Source organism: Triturus cristatus, chromosome 6 (genome assembly GCF_964204655.1).
Source record: "Triturus cristatus chromosome 6, aTriCri1.1, whole genome shotgun sequence".
Lineage (NCBI taxonomy): Eukaryota > Metazoa > Chordata > Amphibia > Caudata > Salamandridae > Triturus > Triturus cristatus.
In genome coordinates this window covers 712,735,947-712,754,650 of record NC_140589.1, presented here as the reverse complement: position 1 = coordinate 712,754,650, position 18,704 = coordinate 712,735,947, and the positions used below count along the sequence as shown (strand labels likewise).

The window sequence follows — 18,704 nt, the reverse complement described above, 5'->3', positions numbered from 1 at the left end:
CTTTGGGTAAGCCTACTTCAGTTATTCATCAACCAGAGTTTCATTCACCTATTCGTTCAGCTCTTCAGAACAGCATACACACAATTGGGCAGTGGATCAGCCCTCTTCAGCCATTGGCTTTGTTGCCAATGTTTGGCTCTGCCTAGTATAAAACCGCTGGTCTTTAGGATGTCAGGCAGTCCGAGTAACAGTATTTTGCCTACTAACTCTGTGATACTCTGCATCCAGAGGAGTCCATCCTCCAGAGATATTTCCTTTAAGTTTATCCCCAACAACTCATGCAAATGCAGGCTAGTCCTAATTGTGTAATTAGAGTACAAGCAGTTGCGTTGCTATTGCTACTGGACCACAGCTTTCTAATGCAGAGCACCGGGTGTCACTGCTGCAAGCTTCAAAGTCATGCCACCATCTTGTAATGCTATACTGCATACTCAGCATCCATTTTTGTTGTTCAAAGCTGGCAGACCAGTGTGAAGCTATACGTTTTTTTTATTTTTTCTTAATGCACATGCCCTCCCCATTTCATTGCAATTTTTTAGTTTTTCTTTCTTTATTTTAGCATATGCCTGTACTACAAAGAAAACAACTGCCTTTCTTTTTAGAAGGCAAGTGAGACATTTTTTGATGCCAAGACCCTTCCCCGCAAAAATCCACAAAGATCTGACTCACTTAGTCTGCCGTGCTGGTCCAAGCGTGGCTAATGGGAGATTAGATAACCTCAGTGGACATTCAGGCTTCAGCGTAGTTTACCTCAACAGATTGAATTGCACTAGTGGTCTGATGCACCAGATACTCAACTGGTGCCTTCAGTGCTCCAGCAATCCAAACTCTGCTCCTTGCTAGTGAGCAATGTACCTGTGTGAGCCGTGTACTTGTGTGGGTGCATAATAGCTTCCATGTCAAGTGATTGCACTGTGAGGGGTGTGCCTGTGAGAATGCAGAATTAACATTGTCTTTTGTGATTTAATTGCCTGTGGTTTACAGGTTGAAAATGAAGCATGTGTGAGTGCAGAATGAGGCATATGTCTGTGTGAGTGCAGCATGAGGGACATGCCTATTTGAGGGTAAAAGTGTGAATGTGGGGTCTCTTCATGTTATGTCTTTGTGTGCCTGCACTTTACAAGGGCCAAAAATATTTCCTTTGTTAATGCTTTTTAGGGATATGACTTTGACTTGCAGAAATACAGTGCAATGAGTGCAAATACAATAGTTTGTGTATGAGAATGGTAGTTAGTTTTGAAATGGCAGGTGCAGAGTCTGTCGAAGGAGGTTTCAGAAGTGTCGGGGACAGCTGACAGACTAAGATGCCATGCTAGTGAGGGGGGCCAGTTACTTTTCTTGCACTAGGGTGCATGCCAACCTAGCTACGCCACCGCCAGGTCCCATATTAGTAGTGACTGGAAGAATCCTTATATAGCAATGATTGGGTTTCCACTGCCAACTTTCCTTTATCTGTTCACTACTAGTAACTAAGGGAAAACTTGATAAGTCTTCCAAGAGAGAATGCCTGGACCCTGCTTCGAAGGACAGATGACTGCCTGCTGAGAAGGAGCCTGAAAGTGTCCTTGCATTAAGAAGAAGCTTCTGTGAAGGAGATGGGGTTGTGAAGGAGCCAGTGCATTAAGAAGAAGCTTCTGTGAAGGAGATGGGGTTGTGAAGGAGCCAGTGCTAGATGAGTTTAAGCTGCTGCTCTGAGGCCGCAAGAGACCTGCACCGCTGTGTGTGAAGTGAGGTCTGGAAGTCCCTGGTTTGTCCACACAGCATGGCAACTGCATTGATGCCTAAAGGAGAAGGATGACATTGAACTTACCCAGGAGTTGGCCTGTAGTACAAGGAAGCATTTAAGCACTGGAAGCAGGTGACCTTCTGTGGTTGAAACAAGAAAGACATACCTGCCCAAGAAGAGATCAACCTAAGCAGAGGTGACTGCACTAGCCAGAATAATCACAGGTACGAACTAGGGTGTGCCTGAACTTGTTTGAGATGTGGATTTTGTGACTGGACTCGAGGAAGAATCTCAACCACAGGATCACTGTGACCAGAAGACCCGTGCTCCTCCCCCGTCCCCCGCAGAGACTCCTCTTGACTGGTGAATTGCAGGCACCAGCACTCACCTTGACATCGGTGGGGCTATAGTGAGAACCACCATAGCTCCTCTTTGTGAGTTTTGCATGATGCACATCACATAGAATGGTGCAGCCAACCCTGACTAGCAAACACTGCATGTGTTAATTGCAGACAAACTCAGCTCTTCGAACTACTTCACCATGGACAGTAAGGTACACCGATATTGCAAGCTTGGATAGGTAGGCTAAGTGCACACATATGTGGGGTGACAAACAAACTGTGATTGATGGATCACAGGAGCTGCTGTGACAGACCTGCTGAGCTTATCTGCCCCTAAACATCCCCCTTCCCAGGCTTGGCCATGGGCCAATGTACAGTACCATTACACGCTGTTCCTGAGATTGCCATGGGAACTGTTTGTGTTATTGCCTTTGTGAAATTCCATCTGTTTGTTTATTACTTTGAGTGATTCAGTTGTGTGTGTCAGTTTAAAGTACCGGCTGGATAGTGAATTATTTATTGTTATCTAATGTTCCACACACCACATCCCTGGGTAAGCCTTGGACTGCTTGACTTTGATACCCTGAGAGTCAAGTGCTAAAGTGGTTTGCTTGACGAGCAGTTTGTGGTCCAGCATTAAGGGTAAGCCCTGGGAGGCCAGTGGTAAACTGCTCTGATACACCAGAACTGAGCAGAGTAACCCCTCATCGCCCAAGGACTCCTGAAAAAGGGTTCCCACAGGTGATCTTCTGTTGGTGATGCTTAACTTGAAAAGAAGGTGTTAAGGTTAAAGATACATATTTCAAGTAAATGCACTACCACCTACAAACAAAATAGAGGTTTCAAAAGATACCTTTGCTTTACAATTATGTTTGCTAACTTGAAATTGATTGAGAGATACTGTTTTATTCCAGAGGCATTATTTGCACTGTCATTTTCCAAGCATAAGGAAAAAACTACTCCCAATTGTAATCCTCATTTAAAGCCATTACTTTTAGACAGAGATTTACATTTGCACTTTTTTGGTGGAGGAGTAACTGTTGTTCTTAGCTGTGATGGAATGTATTGTCTTCCCATAATTTACTTGTATGAAAGTTTGTCATGTTGTGGAGTGATGCTTTAAGTTGAACCTATTTGTGCAAGATGTGGTTTAATTGTGTGTGTTTATTTTTTAGTTGGCAAATATCACAAAGGTACACAAGTCTGAGGCTTTAATTATAACTATACAATGCTAACACCTCAGATGACGCACCAAAACCTTTTTCAACTAGCTAGGAAATGTTCGTAGAACATCACTATTATGCGGCTACTTTTTCCATTCATGCATATCAAGAAACTGGAGTCCATTATCAACTAGGGGTTGGGGAAAGGGGTGAGCACATAGTGCAACATATTAATCCACAACAACTGCTTATGGTCTGTAACATAGACTAAAACTGCAAACACTTCATGGCAGCTCTCAGTAATTTTTGGCCATATATTGGCGTAAAAATAGAGGCAGGGGAGTTTTGTTTTTTTGTATAGCTCAGTCATCACAGGTGCAGACTCAATTTGGATCACCATCCAAGGCTTCTTTAGTATCTGTCATTAAATCCCGATCCTCACAAGCTGTGGTGGGTTGTGCAAAAAAAAGAGAGTTCTGCTGTTATGCACAACTCACAGCCTGGCAAGAAGCCAGAAAGATGTGTTCACCCCAAGAAACAACATGCTTTTTTAAATCCTGCCCTCTTATCTTGGCTTTCCACAATCTCAAATCTGTCATCCTCCCGAGAGCTTTGGGGACAAGGTCAGGCTTCTGCTGATCTTCCGCATCTGCAAGGGCTGTGCCCTTTTTAGTTTATTCAGAAGGATCTCTCTTGGGGGTGGAAGGATTCATGCAGGGGGGCAACGCAATATTGTCTCTGTTTTTTTAGTTAATAAGTGTAGATTCTTTTTGCCCCCTTTCATGGAGGTTGAGGCTTTAAGTATCTTAAAGGCATAAAACATTGTAGCAAATATGTGGAAGTTTATGTCCAAGGATTGGATCTTAGCCTTCCCATTTTTAACAAGCATTGATAATGCAATAGGTCTCGCCTTTGATTAAGTTAAAGCCATTTGCTTTGCTAATGGTATTGTATAGCATAGCAAATGGCTTTAACTTAATGAAAGGCGAGACCTATTGCATTTTTAATGCTTGTTTCATATCCAGCCTATGATTTTACCAAGAAAATTATGTACCACACAAACGTATTGTTATAACACCACCGGGAGTTTATGTGCCTCAACATCTTTACCTTCAGTGGAGCATAAATATGCATTTAGTCCACACTACAAATAATGCACTTGATGCCATTGTCAGCTCCTATATGACATACCTCCTGTGACAACATGCATGGCTTATGTAAAATGTGTTAATCTTCACCCAATTGTGTGATAACATATGCAATTTCATTTGATCTTTGTTGTTAAAACTTTTCTAAAAACCAGAGTAAACTATTTAAAATCGTTTATTTTATCTTTAATAAATTTTAACATAACTGTTCCAAAGGACCACTAGTTCTAACTCAGAGAGGTAATGTGCCCTGTCGAAACAAGGATGGGACGGCACACGTCACGCACAAGCGTGAAAACCCACTCATCACTTGCAAGAACCAGAAAGATCAGAAGTAAAGGTTAACGGAGGAACACCAGAGCATGCGATTCTCTCATGAATGTGAGGGTGAGAATGTCGTGGCGGTGGTGTCTGTCTACATTTGCCCGGGTCACATTGGAAGCTAATCACAAGTTACCTATGATGTTTTTTTTAGGAAAAGAGAGTCCAGTACAGCAAAAGTCGTATTATTATACTAATTTATATGCAGCTGTGTAGCTAAAAATTGAGAGAGAGCGGGAGAGCGGGAGAGCTAGACCGGCCGCAATGCATGCAACCGATGTGCCACATTAAAGACTGAATTTAATGTTTATCTTAGATCCCTGCATGTTACTATTAAGACAGAGCTGATGAATTGTGGCGAATTTACTTTTGGCAGGTGGAAAAAGCTACTATAAGAATGCAAATGTGCAGCTGAACATCGCTAACAGTGGCATCTGTCTCTGTTATCAGAAATTGCCCTCTGTACAGGAGTGTTCCTTTACCCTGCTGTACCACACTGTGACCACTTCACTAGGACGCATCTGGGGCAAGGGACATAGCCATTGCATCAGTCTGAACGGGAACAACGACCGACCCTGCCTTCCTCTTACCTATCTGTTGCCATTTAAAAAAAAAATCTTTTTTAATGTCCAGGGTGCAGGGGACACACACCAAAATCTGATTTCTAAACAACAAAATTTATTTTACATCAGAGGCCCCCTTTTAAGCGGGTCATGTTGGACATGCGAAGTAAGGTAGTTACCTTAAATAAAGCAATGAAGGATGGTGAAGCGGTTTTAAGGGCATTTTTATAGCCCATTACACTACAGAAAAGGCGCGGTTTCTGTAGTTTATCTCATTACAGACACGCAATTGCTTTATCTTCTTTCAATAACGTGTCCATCACAGAGCCGCACATACGATCACTGGAATGGCATACATTAGTGGATTGAAAACATAAAACACATGACCAAGCGGAAAACTTGGCAGCCATGGAAGTTTCACGCTCCAGAGGCGAGTCGCACATCGGTCATTGCATCGTCTGCGTGGCCTGTGTGCAAATATGCATACCATCGTCCAAACGGGATATCCTGTTCGTATTCAAGTCTTTGACTCCGCCTGCCAACACGCCATTGCATTGTCCTTCCAGTGCACCGATATAATTGAACAGTTAAGTGCCTCATTTCAACAAACTCCATACAATATTTGAAATAAAAAACACAACAAGCTTGGAAGTCGTCTGCGACTAACTGATGATAAGCTGTACATTCTGCATTCTAGCAGCCACAGACACCCCTGCAATGAGCAGTAAAGTCGCCCAGTAGTAACCCTCGCCCATGGATGGAGCAGGGAAGGCTGTATGATTCCTTCAAAGCTAAGGGGAGGGGGTGGGGGGTATCTGTAGGTCGGTGATTCCTGAAGTAAGTAAGGCACGATGCTTCGGGACAAAGCTGCTTCTGTGCTCCGGGGCTTGTTGACTTTCTGTGTGTTTCCTGCTTGTCTTGGCCCGCCTCCGCGATCACATGACCTAAACTGTAGCTAAGGCGAGCGGAGAGTGCACAAAAGTGAAGAAAAAAGTGCACACCGCCTAATGAAGGAGTGTGTGTACTGCCGCCGGTAAGAGATCCAATCCCGCAGGATGTGGATAAAAGGAGACAGGGTGGCAACAATCTGCGAGTGACATGCCTTCAGTGCAATCATTGCACTGCCTTTGGCATAATTTGTGATGTAAAACGGCGCGCACAAATCAAAACTTAAGGCGGAGCTGGGACGAGGCTTCTGGAATCGTATTGATTCCAAGAAGCCTCTGCATGGCAGCGCGGCGCATGCGCTGCTTTCGCCAGGCCGAGACCTAAAAAAAGATTGAAGTGGGGTGAATTGCCGTGTATTGGAGTGGGGTGAATTAGAATGGAGTGGGTGGATTTGGGTGAGGTGGATTGGAGTGGAGCGAATTTGGAGTGGGGCAGATTGGAGTGGGGCAGATTGGAAAGGGCAGATTTTTTTGATTGGAGTTAAGCAGAATAGAGTGGGCAGATTGTTTTGGATTGGAGTGGGGCGGATTAGAGTGGGGCAGACTTTTGTACTGGAGTAGGGCAGATTGGAGTGAGATGGATGGGCGTGGGGCAGCTTGTTTTTGATTGGAGTGGGGCAGATTGTTTTGAATTGGAGTGAGGCGGATTGGAGGGGGCAGATTGTTTTGAATTGGAGTCGGGCAGATTGCTTTGGATTTGAGTGCGGCAGATTGGACTAGGCAGGTTGGTTTGGATTGGTGAGGGGCAGATTGGAGTAGGGCAGACTGTTTTGGAATGTAGTGGGGCAGATTAGAGTGGACAGATTGTTTTAGAACGGAATAGGGCAGATTGTGTTAGATTTGAGTGGGGCAGATTGTTTTGGATTGGAGTGGGGCAGATTGTTTTGGATTGGAGTGGGGCAGATTGTTTTGTATTGGAGTGGGGCAGATTAATTTGTATTGGAGTGGGGCAGATTGTTTTGAATTGGAGTGGGGTAGATTGGAGTGGGCAGAATGTTTTGGATTGGAGTGAGGTGGATTGCAGTGGGGCAGATTGTTTTGGATTGCAGTGGGGTAGATTGTTTTGGATTGACATGGGGCAGATTGGAGTGGGGCAGAGTGTTTTAGAATGGAGTAGGGCAGGTTGTTTTAGATTTGACTGGGGTGATTTGTTTTCGATTGGAGTGGGGCAGATTGTTTTGAATTGGAGTGAGGCGTATCGGAGTGAGGCGTATCGGAGTGAGGCGTATCGGAGTGAGGCGTATCGGAGTGAGGCGTATCGGAGTGAGGCATATTGGAGTGGGGCAGATTGTTTTGGGTTGGATTGGGGCAGATTGTTTTGGGTTGGATTGGGGCAGATTGTTTTGGGTTGGAGTGGGGCAGATTGTTTTGGGTTGGAGTGGGGAAGATTGTTGTGGATTGGAGTGGGGCAGATTGTTGTGGATTGAAGTTGGGCAGATTGTTTTGGATAGAGTGGGACAGACTATTTTGAATAGAGTAGGGCGGATTGTGGTGGATCGGTGAGGGGCAGATTGGAGTAGGGCAGACTGTTTTGGATTGGATTAGGGCAGATTGGAGTGGACAGATGGTTTTGGAATGGAGTAGGGCAGATTGTTTTGAATTGGAGTGGGGCAGATTGTTTTGGATGGGAGTGGGGCAGATTGTTTTGGATGGGAGTGGGGCAGATTGCTTTGGATTGGAGTGGGGCAGATTGCTTTGGATTGGAGTGGGGCATATTGCTTTGGATTGGAGTGGGGGCAGATTATTTTGGATTGGAGTGGGGCAGATTGTTTTGAATTGGAGCAGATTGTTTTGGATTGGAGTGGGGAAGATTGTTTTGGATTGGATTAGGGCAGATTGTTTTGGATTGGAGTGGGGCAGATTGTTTTGGATTGGAGTGGGGCAGATTGTTTTGGATTTGAGTGGGGAAGATTGTTTTGAATTGGAGTGGGGCAGATAGTTATGGATTGGAGGGAGGCCGATTGTTATGGATTAGAGTAGGGCAGATTGTGTTGGATTGGAGAGGAGCAATTGTTTTGTAGTGGGGCAGATTGTTTTAGATTGGCGTGGGGCAAATTGGAGTGTGGAGGATTGGTTTGGGGCAGATTGTTTTGAATTGGAGTGAGGTGAATTGGAGAGGGGCAGATTGCAGTGGGTTAAGAGGGTAGATTAGAGTGGATTGAATTGGGTCTATGGTTTGGATTGGAGTGGGGCGGATTAGTGTGAGGTGAGGTGGGGTGGATTGGCGTGAGGTGGAACGGGGTGGGTAAATTGTGGTGTACTACACGATTATGTGTTAAAGCATCATTTCAGAAATTACACTTAAAGAAAGAAACAATGCCGCTTTGCAATAAGCTAGTTCTCATCTTTTAAGAACAGCGCCCGTGAGCAAAAAAAAAAAAAAAGAAAACATGAGTGCAAAGTGAGAAAAAAAGACTTGGCAAAATAAAAAAGTTAGCTATAGAAAAAAAATCTTTGCAATTTTGTTTGTCCTGTTGAGGACATTTTTGCTAGACACACACCTTCTGTATCCAGGGTACTAAAAGTTAAAAAGAACAAAATAGTACCTCAATGATGTTGGGAGCAGCGGGCTTGGTCCCTGCTCCACAGAGAGGAATGGAAATTATTTTAGGCCTGCCTTGTTGAATTATGAGGCTGTAAAGAAGAGTGCCTTACAAGTCAACAAATGGTAAGTAACAGTCGATCTCCAAGCACTAGCACATGCTCTTGCAGGATCGACCCTAAAAAGGATACAAGATAGCTCTCATCTTTGTGATGGGACTTTGATACCGAGTGGTAATCGGCACTTCTCAAAGAATACAGTGCAGCTTGGCTAAGTCTTGCAAATCGATTGTTTAGGTTTATATTTTTGCACAACTTTCCTCAATTTAGCGTTTAAATCAGAATAAAGTGCAGTTAATATTTGCACTCAGGAGGTTTCTCTTGTAGCTGTTCCTCTAAGTCGCAATGAAAGGGCCGATAACACCTTATGCAATGTTCAAGCTACAGATAGGTAAAAATACTGTGCAGTCCGTCGCAGTTACAAAAACTCTTACACCACCTTGGAGCTATTTTTCAGCCTGTAAAGCACGTCCAGGTTGAAGAATCAGCACAAAGCTTGTCTTTTAGGTTAGCTAACATCCACCCTTTTTATGATCTCAGTCAGTGGCTGCCGTTTACAAATCGCATGTTTGGCAATTAAATGTTTTTCCAAATGTAAGTGTCTTAAAGTGTGTAGGTACTGTCAGACTTCGATGCAGTCTCTTATTGCTTACATGCAAAGGTTGGGGCGGGGGTACTCTTTCTCCAACTTACATCAGAAAACGGGAGCAGATTGTGAGCCATAGTAACAGTTATTTTCAGCGGTAAATATGAGTTTATGGCCAAAAATACCTTATTTATGCCTGCTAGAAATTCACAGAGGTTTTTCTGGGGACCATAGATGCATTTACCATTGTGGAATTGTATGCCACTTGTCCAGAGAAAACGATACCTTTCAAGGTGTTGTTTTGCCTTTGACATTTAAGTTTGCCCACAAACTCCTCTTCAACCTGGAAATGATCGAAGATGGAATAACTCTTTTTCTAGAATAAATGGGGACGGAGCACTCCCTGATTTGGCGGCGTTGTAGGACAATACGGAAAAAACGTAATGTATATTGAGGCGGAGATCTAAACCCTCTGCCTATACTTTTTGTTTTAGTTTTGTTTTGGTAATTGTGTGCTATACATGTTCTCCATCCAGGCATTATGTATGTGGAAAGGTAGCCAGAACACAGTGCTTCTGTTATGTTTCTTTTTTATACTGCAGATTGAAGTCCCCCGGCATCGCCAATCTATATGGCTGAAAAGGTCACATAACGTGTAGCTAGGTGTCCTTTTAAGGAAAGGAGATACTTGATGGCCCTCAGTGGCACACACAGACCCTGGAAGGAACACACATCTCTCGCTGCCGAGATGTGAATCTGCAGCTCCGAGGTTCCAATCTTAGCTTACTTAGTACTTTATCCTCCAGAGGAAGATAAACTGAGTTCCCTGAATTGAGCACTAGACCTCTTCTCATCTTCTGTGATGCAAGACAGCAGATCTGTGGTTGCAAGCGCTATCTGCACTAGTCTGCTCAAATGATGGCGTTGACAGCACTGTTTCATAAGATGGGCCTTGCTGCTGCCTGGTCTGAATACAGTCTTAACAGGTGAAATCCTACTTTATGGTTATGTGCCTTTGTTAATTGCAAAAGAGGAGTTATTTAAAGTAAAATAATATTCATATTTTAAAATTATCTGTATATTTACTAAAATGCATTGAGGACAGTAAAAACATAATCTCAGTTTAGCAAACTCTGAGCACTGGATACTAATTATTGGTTTCACTTACTCCGACAGGCACCCGCTGTTTATGAGCCAAAAAACACTCTTTGGGCACAATTCTAAAACAAAATCAAAATCAATAAATCTACAACCAGAGGTTTACGACATTGTATGGGCAAGCTGTGACACTCATCAGGTTTCAGCCATATTCTTGTCAGGCTTTTGTGAATTCACAATTGCGACTACGCCGAAGCATTTCTGCATGCATAGTGGTACGAAGTGTAGAGTTGCGCATGGGAAAATGCCATTGCGTGTGCGCAGTTGCTATTATTTGTATGTTTATTCCACTAGGAAAAAATATTTTCTTGTGTAGAACCCTGTTCCCCTACACCCCCGAAAATGTTTTGGTGTTCTTTCCGAGTGTTCCCGGGTGGGAGTGTCTTAGGGGTGGAAGTTAGTGAATACCCGTGTGTAAGTTTGAGGGTGGGCACACGCTTTGAGGCAGTCCTACTTCAAGATACTATCATGTGAGGAAAATCAATTTTGTGAATTCTGGAAGGGATTTAATGCTTTGTAAAAAAGCTATTTGCGCATCTAGATTACATTTACTCGTGCTTTGTAAATCAGACTTGTTGTGCCACCAGCAGATCATTAGCATTTTACAACGCACCGCTTTGGAAGGTGAGCCCCAAATCTCATCAATCTGTGGGAAGCAGACCCTTCCAAGTGTCATTTTAAGGGCCCCTTGTGCACTCTGTCTTTGCTTCCTAGAATACGCACTTTTGGAAACGCTTAGCAGGATCTGTGCTCCACTTGTGGTAAACGTCACAAGGAAAGAGCCTATAGAACCCATTCCGAGATGGCGCAACGTGCACAATGTCACTGGAAGCAGCAGCACTTCGCAGAATCCAGGCAGAAGTTTAAGCAGAAACTAACGGTGCTTGAGCCCGGAGTGAGTCATTCTAAGAGCGGTATTATTGGGGCTTTGCAAGGGGGGGCCCTAACGCATGCCACGCCAGCCACGTCAGAGCTGCAGCAGACCGTAACACAAGCGCAGCCCGTCATGGGACGGACAGAAGATGTGCACGCGGGGACTGCCTTAACTGGCGGTGAAAAAAAAAGTCCCCAGTGTATCACGCCGCCAGTAAAGCATCCAATTCCCGCGTGTGCATCTTCTGTCTCGTTTGTCTCCCCGCGTGCACGCTGGAATTGTATCGATTCCAAAAGGCCTCTACATGGCAGAGCAGTGCATGCGCTGCTTTCACCAGGCCGTGACCTAAAAAGGGGAATGCGCAACTCTTTAGTTTTGGTATCCCAAAGTGATCAGTTTTCTTTAAAATGAGAATTTAGAGTTTTAAAATAAAATGTGTCTTTTGTTATGAAAGATTATTTTTAATCCTACCCAATCAAAAGTTATCATACATTTGGCTTTTCAGAGTCTCAGAGGGGCTACAAGAACTCTGTTTGTGGTTTCTGAGAGTATGTTTGGCTAAGTCGCAGAGTGGGGAAGGCCGAGGGGAGGTCAGACAGAGCCCATAGGTATTATTACCTACAACCTCAAGTCTAATATGATAGCTTTGGTTTTGTTAGATATGCTAGGTGGTAAGATCTGGTGATAGCATTGATGGTTCAATTTGTAAAAAGTTTTACAATTTTAGAGAAGGGTCAGCGCACCAATTTCCATTCAAGTATAATTTGGCGTTTATTAAAGGGATAAAAACCGTAATATACGTTTACAGCTAAAGACATATACCACATTGCAAGATAATTTAATATAAGATAAGATAATGTAGTATTCAAATCCAGCTCACAGTCTTATACACAGCTCTATCTTTGATTTACACGTGGGGAAACAGTTTACAACTGAGAATGGCACTGACGTTTTACCATACAATTCAAGGACAGCATACTATCTGAGAGATGCAGCAACAATATATTGAGAATAATAATATAAGTAAGAACAGTCAACTGCACAATGCAAAAACATTCCACTTTAGACTCTGGGTCTGATATAAATGTTAGAGGCCCTACATTACCTTGCAAGTGGAGAGATGCATATTGTGTAAGACTCATGTAATGTATGTACAGTGAAGTCTGACCATACTAAGTATAATTTAAATGACCTCTACTTAAATGCATGTGCATACTTTCTGGCAAAGATGTGTTTTGCCTTAGTATTAAGGGACACATTAACATCTAGATAGTTATAAAGCAAAATAACAATGGGTGTTTAGAATCATCAATCCAATCACAGGTGTTCATTTAGAGTTAAACATGTTTGTTATAATAGTAGAGGGACTACAAACTTGCTCCTTAGAATTGTTTCTGTATCACAAGCAATTGAATGTTTCCACAGTGATTAGGTATTATGACTACCCTCCTACTTTCATGTTACCCAATCATGCTTAAGCAGGGAGCTACCTATTGCTGTCTCCCGAACAATGTTGCACTTAGTGAGGAGGAAATTAATACTCTTGATTGTTGAAAGTCAGGGATGCAAGAGTGAAGAAAGTACTTGTTTAACTCCAGATTGCAGCCTCTCCTTGCTCCCTTCAATCCTGGCTTCCGTTTTAATTTTGGTGTACACAACACACATGTCCCTATTAATGCCACTCTTCCATTCATCCTCACTTAAATCCACCATTTGAGCCAATTTTGTAATGACGTGATATTAGTATTTTGTCCAATTTTTAAGGGAGTGAAATACTTTGATATATTTTACTCTTGAGTCTACAAGCGGTAACCTTGGATTTCAGAGTCATAACATCTAATTTAGACATATTGGATGGATATTCTCTCCAGTTAGTGTTTTCTATATGCTATAGTGTTGCTGTTCAACTTTTCTTTCTTAGATAATTTGAAAGCAAAAAACAGTTGGTTTGTGAATGGGTAGCTTGATGATCTGCTTTTGTAAAAACGAAAGCTTCAAAATGTTATAACAATGACTTGCTTATACTTATAGTCCTCTCTCTACAGAGGATAAAATCACCCATGATGATATATGGCCCGATTTATATTTCGTCGGATGGCCTGTGGGGCGGAGTAGATTATTCCATCCCCTTGGTGGAGGGACTGCCCACCGAATTTATAAATGAGCGCCAAGCTGGCGGTCATTTATAAAACATTAACATAAACCTCCGTCATGGCGGTTCCTGTCAATGCTGCTTGTTGCAGGGCTCTGGCTACATGACGGAGCACTGCACCAAAGTTTTCTTTTTAATTTTCAAAAACAAATCTCTGAAATGGGATTTTCGTTTTGAAAAAGAAAAAGCCTACCTCATGAGTTATCTCCCATGGTGAGGGGGGCATTATTTTTACTGTCCCTTACTGCCAGGGTTTGCCTGACGGTGACAGATAGTAAAATAATGGCAATATGTCCGCTCATCCTAATTGGGAAGATAGACATATAGCAATTTCTCCAATGGCCCTTATTCTGTCTGGCCGTCGGAGAGGTTTGGCTATGGCAATGACTGAATAATCACCGCCATAGCCATACATATGGTCCGCCCACATATAAATCATGCGAGCAGATCATTATCTTGGCAGTAAGCATACCCCACCGTTGTTGCGATGGAATATAATTTTTTAATACATTTTTTAAACATTCTTTATTGAGTGTTCACAATTAGCAGGTACAAGAATAAGTAACTGTCAACTGTTGCCATCATGAACATTATCAGCGAGGGAAAAAGCATATACCACACAAGCATATCTTTAATGGAATAATTTACATAAGACGATATCGAAGAGTCAATATGTGCACTCAGTCCATCTATGGGAGTCACTCACAGCAAGATTATTTCCTATGAACCAATTAAATAGTGATGAAGTCATAGGAGTCTTTGCCCCGCAATGGAGTGCGCTTAGCGGCAAGATATAAATTGGGCCCTTAACCTGGCTCGACAAAAGTAATAAGCTATTCAACGTAAAAAATTCTTCCTTAGATATGCCTTCATTTGAATTAGAAGGTTTGTAGAGAACTGGCAAGTTTATAGTTTTTTTTTGTCTGCGGGCCCTATAAAGAGTTGGCAGATGGAGTTTGCTTCATCAGGATGGTGGAGGAAAGTACCTCCCCTATCCTGAGGCACCCCCCCCCCCCCTCCAATTTTAGAGTTGGCTGCCGATGCAGTAGCCAGCTCTCTACATTGCCAGGAACAGTTGTCATGACTGTTCCTTTCAATGTAGGAAATATTGACGGATGGTACCATCAAACATGACAGTCAGCAGTCCAACTTTTCATAAGTTCATTTGTTTTTAACAAACTCCGAAAGTGGGAGTTTGTTTTAGAAAAACTAATGCCCCGCACACACTTGGAGTTTTCGACTGGGCTGTGGGGGGCATTATTTTTTTTTTTCTTGTACCTTACCATGAGGTTTTTCCTGGTGGTGATGGACAGGAAGAAAATACTTTACACCATTCACCCTAAATATGGTGGGTGGTGTAAAGTTCTTCCTCTGTCAACTCCTATTCTATGGGGCCATCAGAAAAGTATTATTTCAACAGTACTCTGTGTCACAGCCAACGGAATACTTTTGGCCTGCAAGTGGGCCAAGAGTTTAGCGGACAGGGTTCTCTGTTGTGTTTGTGATGAAGTACCCTGTCTGCCAAACTTTAAGCAGGCCCTGAGTTAGTAAGGTTAGCCATCAACATTTCAATTGTCCTATAGTGGGAGATTTTAAGCTGCATTATTTGAAAGTTACCTGAGCTCTCTGTCCTGCCTGTCAGTTTATTTTGGTATAGAATTTATTAAAGCCATTTTCAAAGTGAAGTTTCCTAAAGCTCAAGTTCGTTTCAGTGATAAGGAAAATCTGTTTCTAACTATCTCTTAGTTAAGCATGTTCATATTTTGCAGCAAAGTATTTTAAGATTAATCATTCCAGCACTCGTAAGTATCTGATCTTTATTGATTAACATATCAATGAGTATTTGCCACAATGGTCTGAGTTCGCAGTAGTGAAATGTGTTGGTGTGTGAGGGTTGACAAATGTGATGTTTTGTATTGGTGGCGAGTGTTAACCTAAATTTGCGTCAATAGTATTTTTCAAGTCTGAAAAAGTGTTCAACGCATATAAGCACCAAATTGGACAGGTATAAATCAGTTCTTTTTAGTTCAGAAAGAACATTTTATTAATAGAAATAAAGGTGTCAATACAGAAGTCATAACAATAAATTCATGTCAATACAGTACAGTAGGTTGCACTACACAAAGTAGAATCGGACTTATGAATAAAAAATAAACAGTTAATACATAAAAAGTAAATCGTAGAAGTATTGGAGTTATAAATAATCTGGGAACGTATAAGGGGTTCAAGGGGGTTTGAAAACTTCCTGCTGAGACGGTTTTAGCTGGGAACATCATTTAGCACATACATCAAGGTAAAGTGTAACAGGGGACCACAGGTCCAAAAGCTTCGCTGCCATCTGTATGGGATATACAAAGGAAGTGTCCAACCTATGGTTATGGCAAACAGCATACCACCATGCCTTATTAGAAAGTTTTGTGAAATCCTTCCAATTAACAGTGATTTGCTGAAAGGCAACCGCTAATAACAAATCAATAATTTTAACATTAACTGTAACATTCTTCCAACAAGGTGAAAGACTCCCTAAGAAAACATGGGTGATGGAAAATGATAATTTAGAACCAAGAATTAGGTTGATTTGGGACCAGACTTGTTTCCAGAAACTGTCTACTAGTGGACACAAAAATAACATATGCAATAAGTCAGCATTTGGGGAGGAGCATGACCAACAAACATCTGAAGTAGTCGCAAATCTTTTGCTCAAAGCACTCGGAGTAAATACAAGTCTATGATACACAAAAAACAAGGTTTGTAATATGTTAGCTGCTCTGGAGGATTTGCGCAATTTAATCCATATATTATTCCATAAAGTTACTGGCCACGAGAGTTGAAAATCTCGCTCCCATGCTTCTTCTATTTTAGATTTCTGCCTGACAATATCTTTTCCTTGTAAGTACTTGTATATAATGGAGGCTGTGGGTTTAGTTTTAAGCAGGGTAGAAAGTTGTGAAGAAGGGGTCTGGAGAGTGGGAACATTGGATGTAGCGGATAGTTGAACATACTTATCCATCACAGCCATCTTGAGTAGATTATATTTATGTATAAATGAGGCAGGTAAATTGAATAGTTGTCTGAGTGAGGGAAAGGATAAAAAGTTTGAATGTGAGAATAACTGGTGTATCCATATTAAACCTTTCTGTCACCAGGTCTTCCAATAGATTGGTTTATTACGAATAACCAAATCCTTGTTGTGCCAAATTGTTGAATTCAGGAAATAGTCAATAGTGTTGGGGGGAGGAGGGAATGTAGAAGCCAAAAGTTTAGAGGTCAATTTAATTATAGGAGTGGACACAGCCTGCGGTTTACGTGAGAAGGAAAGGTACTCAGAGAAAGAGAAAGGGGATAAAAAAAGACGTCCAATTGTGAACCATAAGGGGCATTCCTCCGAAGGGTCGAGCAACCAAAGAGAGGCTTGACGTAGGAGAAAAGCGTCTTGATAAGCCTGAAAATCAGGAAAGTTAACTCCACCTTCTGTTTTAGGACGCGCTAGTTTAGATAGAGACATTCGAGTCCTCTTTGAATTCCACAAAAATGAGGAAAGGGTGGAATTGATCCTTTTAAAAAATTTAGCAGGGATGGGAACTGAAATGTTAGAGATGGTGTATAGTATAATGGGTGACCGCATCATCTTTATAGTATCCAAGCGACCCCACCACGATAAGTAGAGGGGATGCCATTTGGCCGCTAGGTCAGCAATTTTCTCTATACATTTATTCATGCATAGCGCCACCGTGTCTGGTATTGAAGAGGTAACATGCAAGCCGAGGTATTTAATATGGGAGGGGCTCCATGTGAAATTTGAGGCACTGAAGTCCGCCTTAAAAGTGTACTTGGTCAGGGGGAGGATCTCACATTTATCGTTGTTTAACTTATAACCAGAAATTTTAGAGTAAGCTTGTACCTCCGCCAGAAAGGCAGGAATGGAGTCACTAGGATTGGACATAAAAAGTAAGATGTCATCAGCATAAGCTGCTAGTTTAATGTGAGAGTTTGCTGTTTGAAAGCCGTGTAAATTCTTATTTTGACGTAGTTTAGAAAGAAATGGCTCCAAAGCTAAGTTAAAAAGGAAAGGAGAAAGAGGGCAGCCCTGACGCACTCCTCTGCCTAAATCGAAAAACGAGGAGATCAAGCCATTGTCACAAATAGCCGCACGTGGACTGGAATAAAGAAGAGAAATCAAGGATATAAATTTAGGCCCAAAACCAAACCATCTAAGAGTATAGAACAGATAGGTCCACTCAACCCTGTCAAATGCTTTTTCAGCATCAAGTGCAATTGCCCCGAGGGAGTGTTTTAAATGTGAAGATTTAGACAGAATATTAAAAAGGAGTCTTGTGTTATCAGTTATAAATCTACCCTTGACAAATCCAGATTGTTCCTTACCTAATAAATCAGGCAAGTAAGAGTCTAGTCGTATGGCAAAGGCTTTGGAAAAAATGTTATAATCAATATTTACCAGGGAAATGGGTCTGTAATTTTTACAATACCTGTGATCCTTACCTTCTTTGGGTATGATGCAGATGTGTGCTTCTGAGAAAGACCGTGAGGAACTACCTAATGTACTAAAGAGATTTATTAGAGAATGTAGTTTGGGCAATATGAGTTTGGAAAAGTGCTGATAAAATTCTACTGTAAAACCATCAGGCCCCGGCACCTTGTCTTTTTTAAGCTGCTGAAGAGCATTTGATAGTTCTTGCTGTGTTAAATCCAACTCCAGAGGGGACAAAGTGTGAGGAGGTCTTTGGAGATTTAGAGAAAAAGTGAGATAAGGAATGATCAGAGGGTTGTGACTCCGAGGCATAGAGAGATTTGTAAAATAGAGAAAATTCGTGCAAAATATCGGCATCTTTGAATTTTAAGTCTGAGCAACCATCGTAAATAGATTCGATATTGAGTTTGTTGTGTTTAACTTTTAAATAATTAGCCAATATTTTCCCTGCTTTGTTTATACACCCATAAAATTTGACACTGGATTTTAACAAATATAGTGAGGCGTCCTCCGTTGATTTATTGTTAAATTGCAATTTGGCATTAATGAGAGCTGTGAGAGACTGCTTCGAGTGCGAGGTGTAAAAAGAGTGCTCCAATTTTTTAATGTGCTGTAGAAGATCTTTGGTGAGTTTA

The 18,704-nt window shown here is 42.0% G+C and overlaps 1 protein-coding gene and 1 non-coding gene across 3 annotated transcripts in view; one reads left to right on the top strand and one right to left on the bottom strand.

The window, feature by feature from the left end:
- The window catches only part of ARMC2 (armadillo repeat containing 2), a 486,620-nt gene that overhangs the window by 117,229 nt on the left and 350,687 nt on the right, over positions 1-18,704 (top strand). The gene's annotated exons all lie outside the window — the stretch shown is intronic.
- LOC146817756 (small nucleolar RNA U13) lies at positions 4,609-4,707 on the bottom strand. Its single transcript, XR_014965194.1, has one exon. It is a non-coding gene; the product is annotated as a small nucleolar RNA U13 (small nucleolar RNA).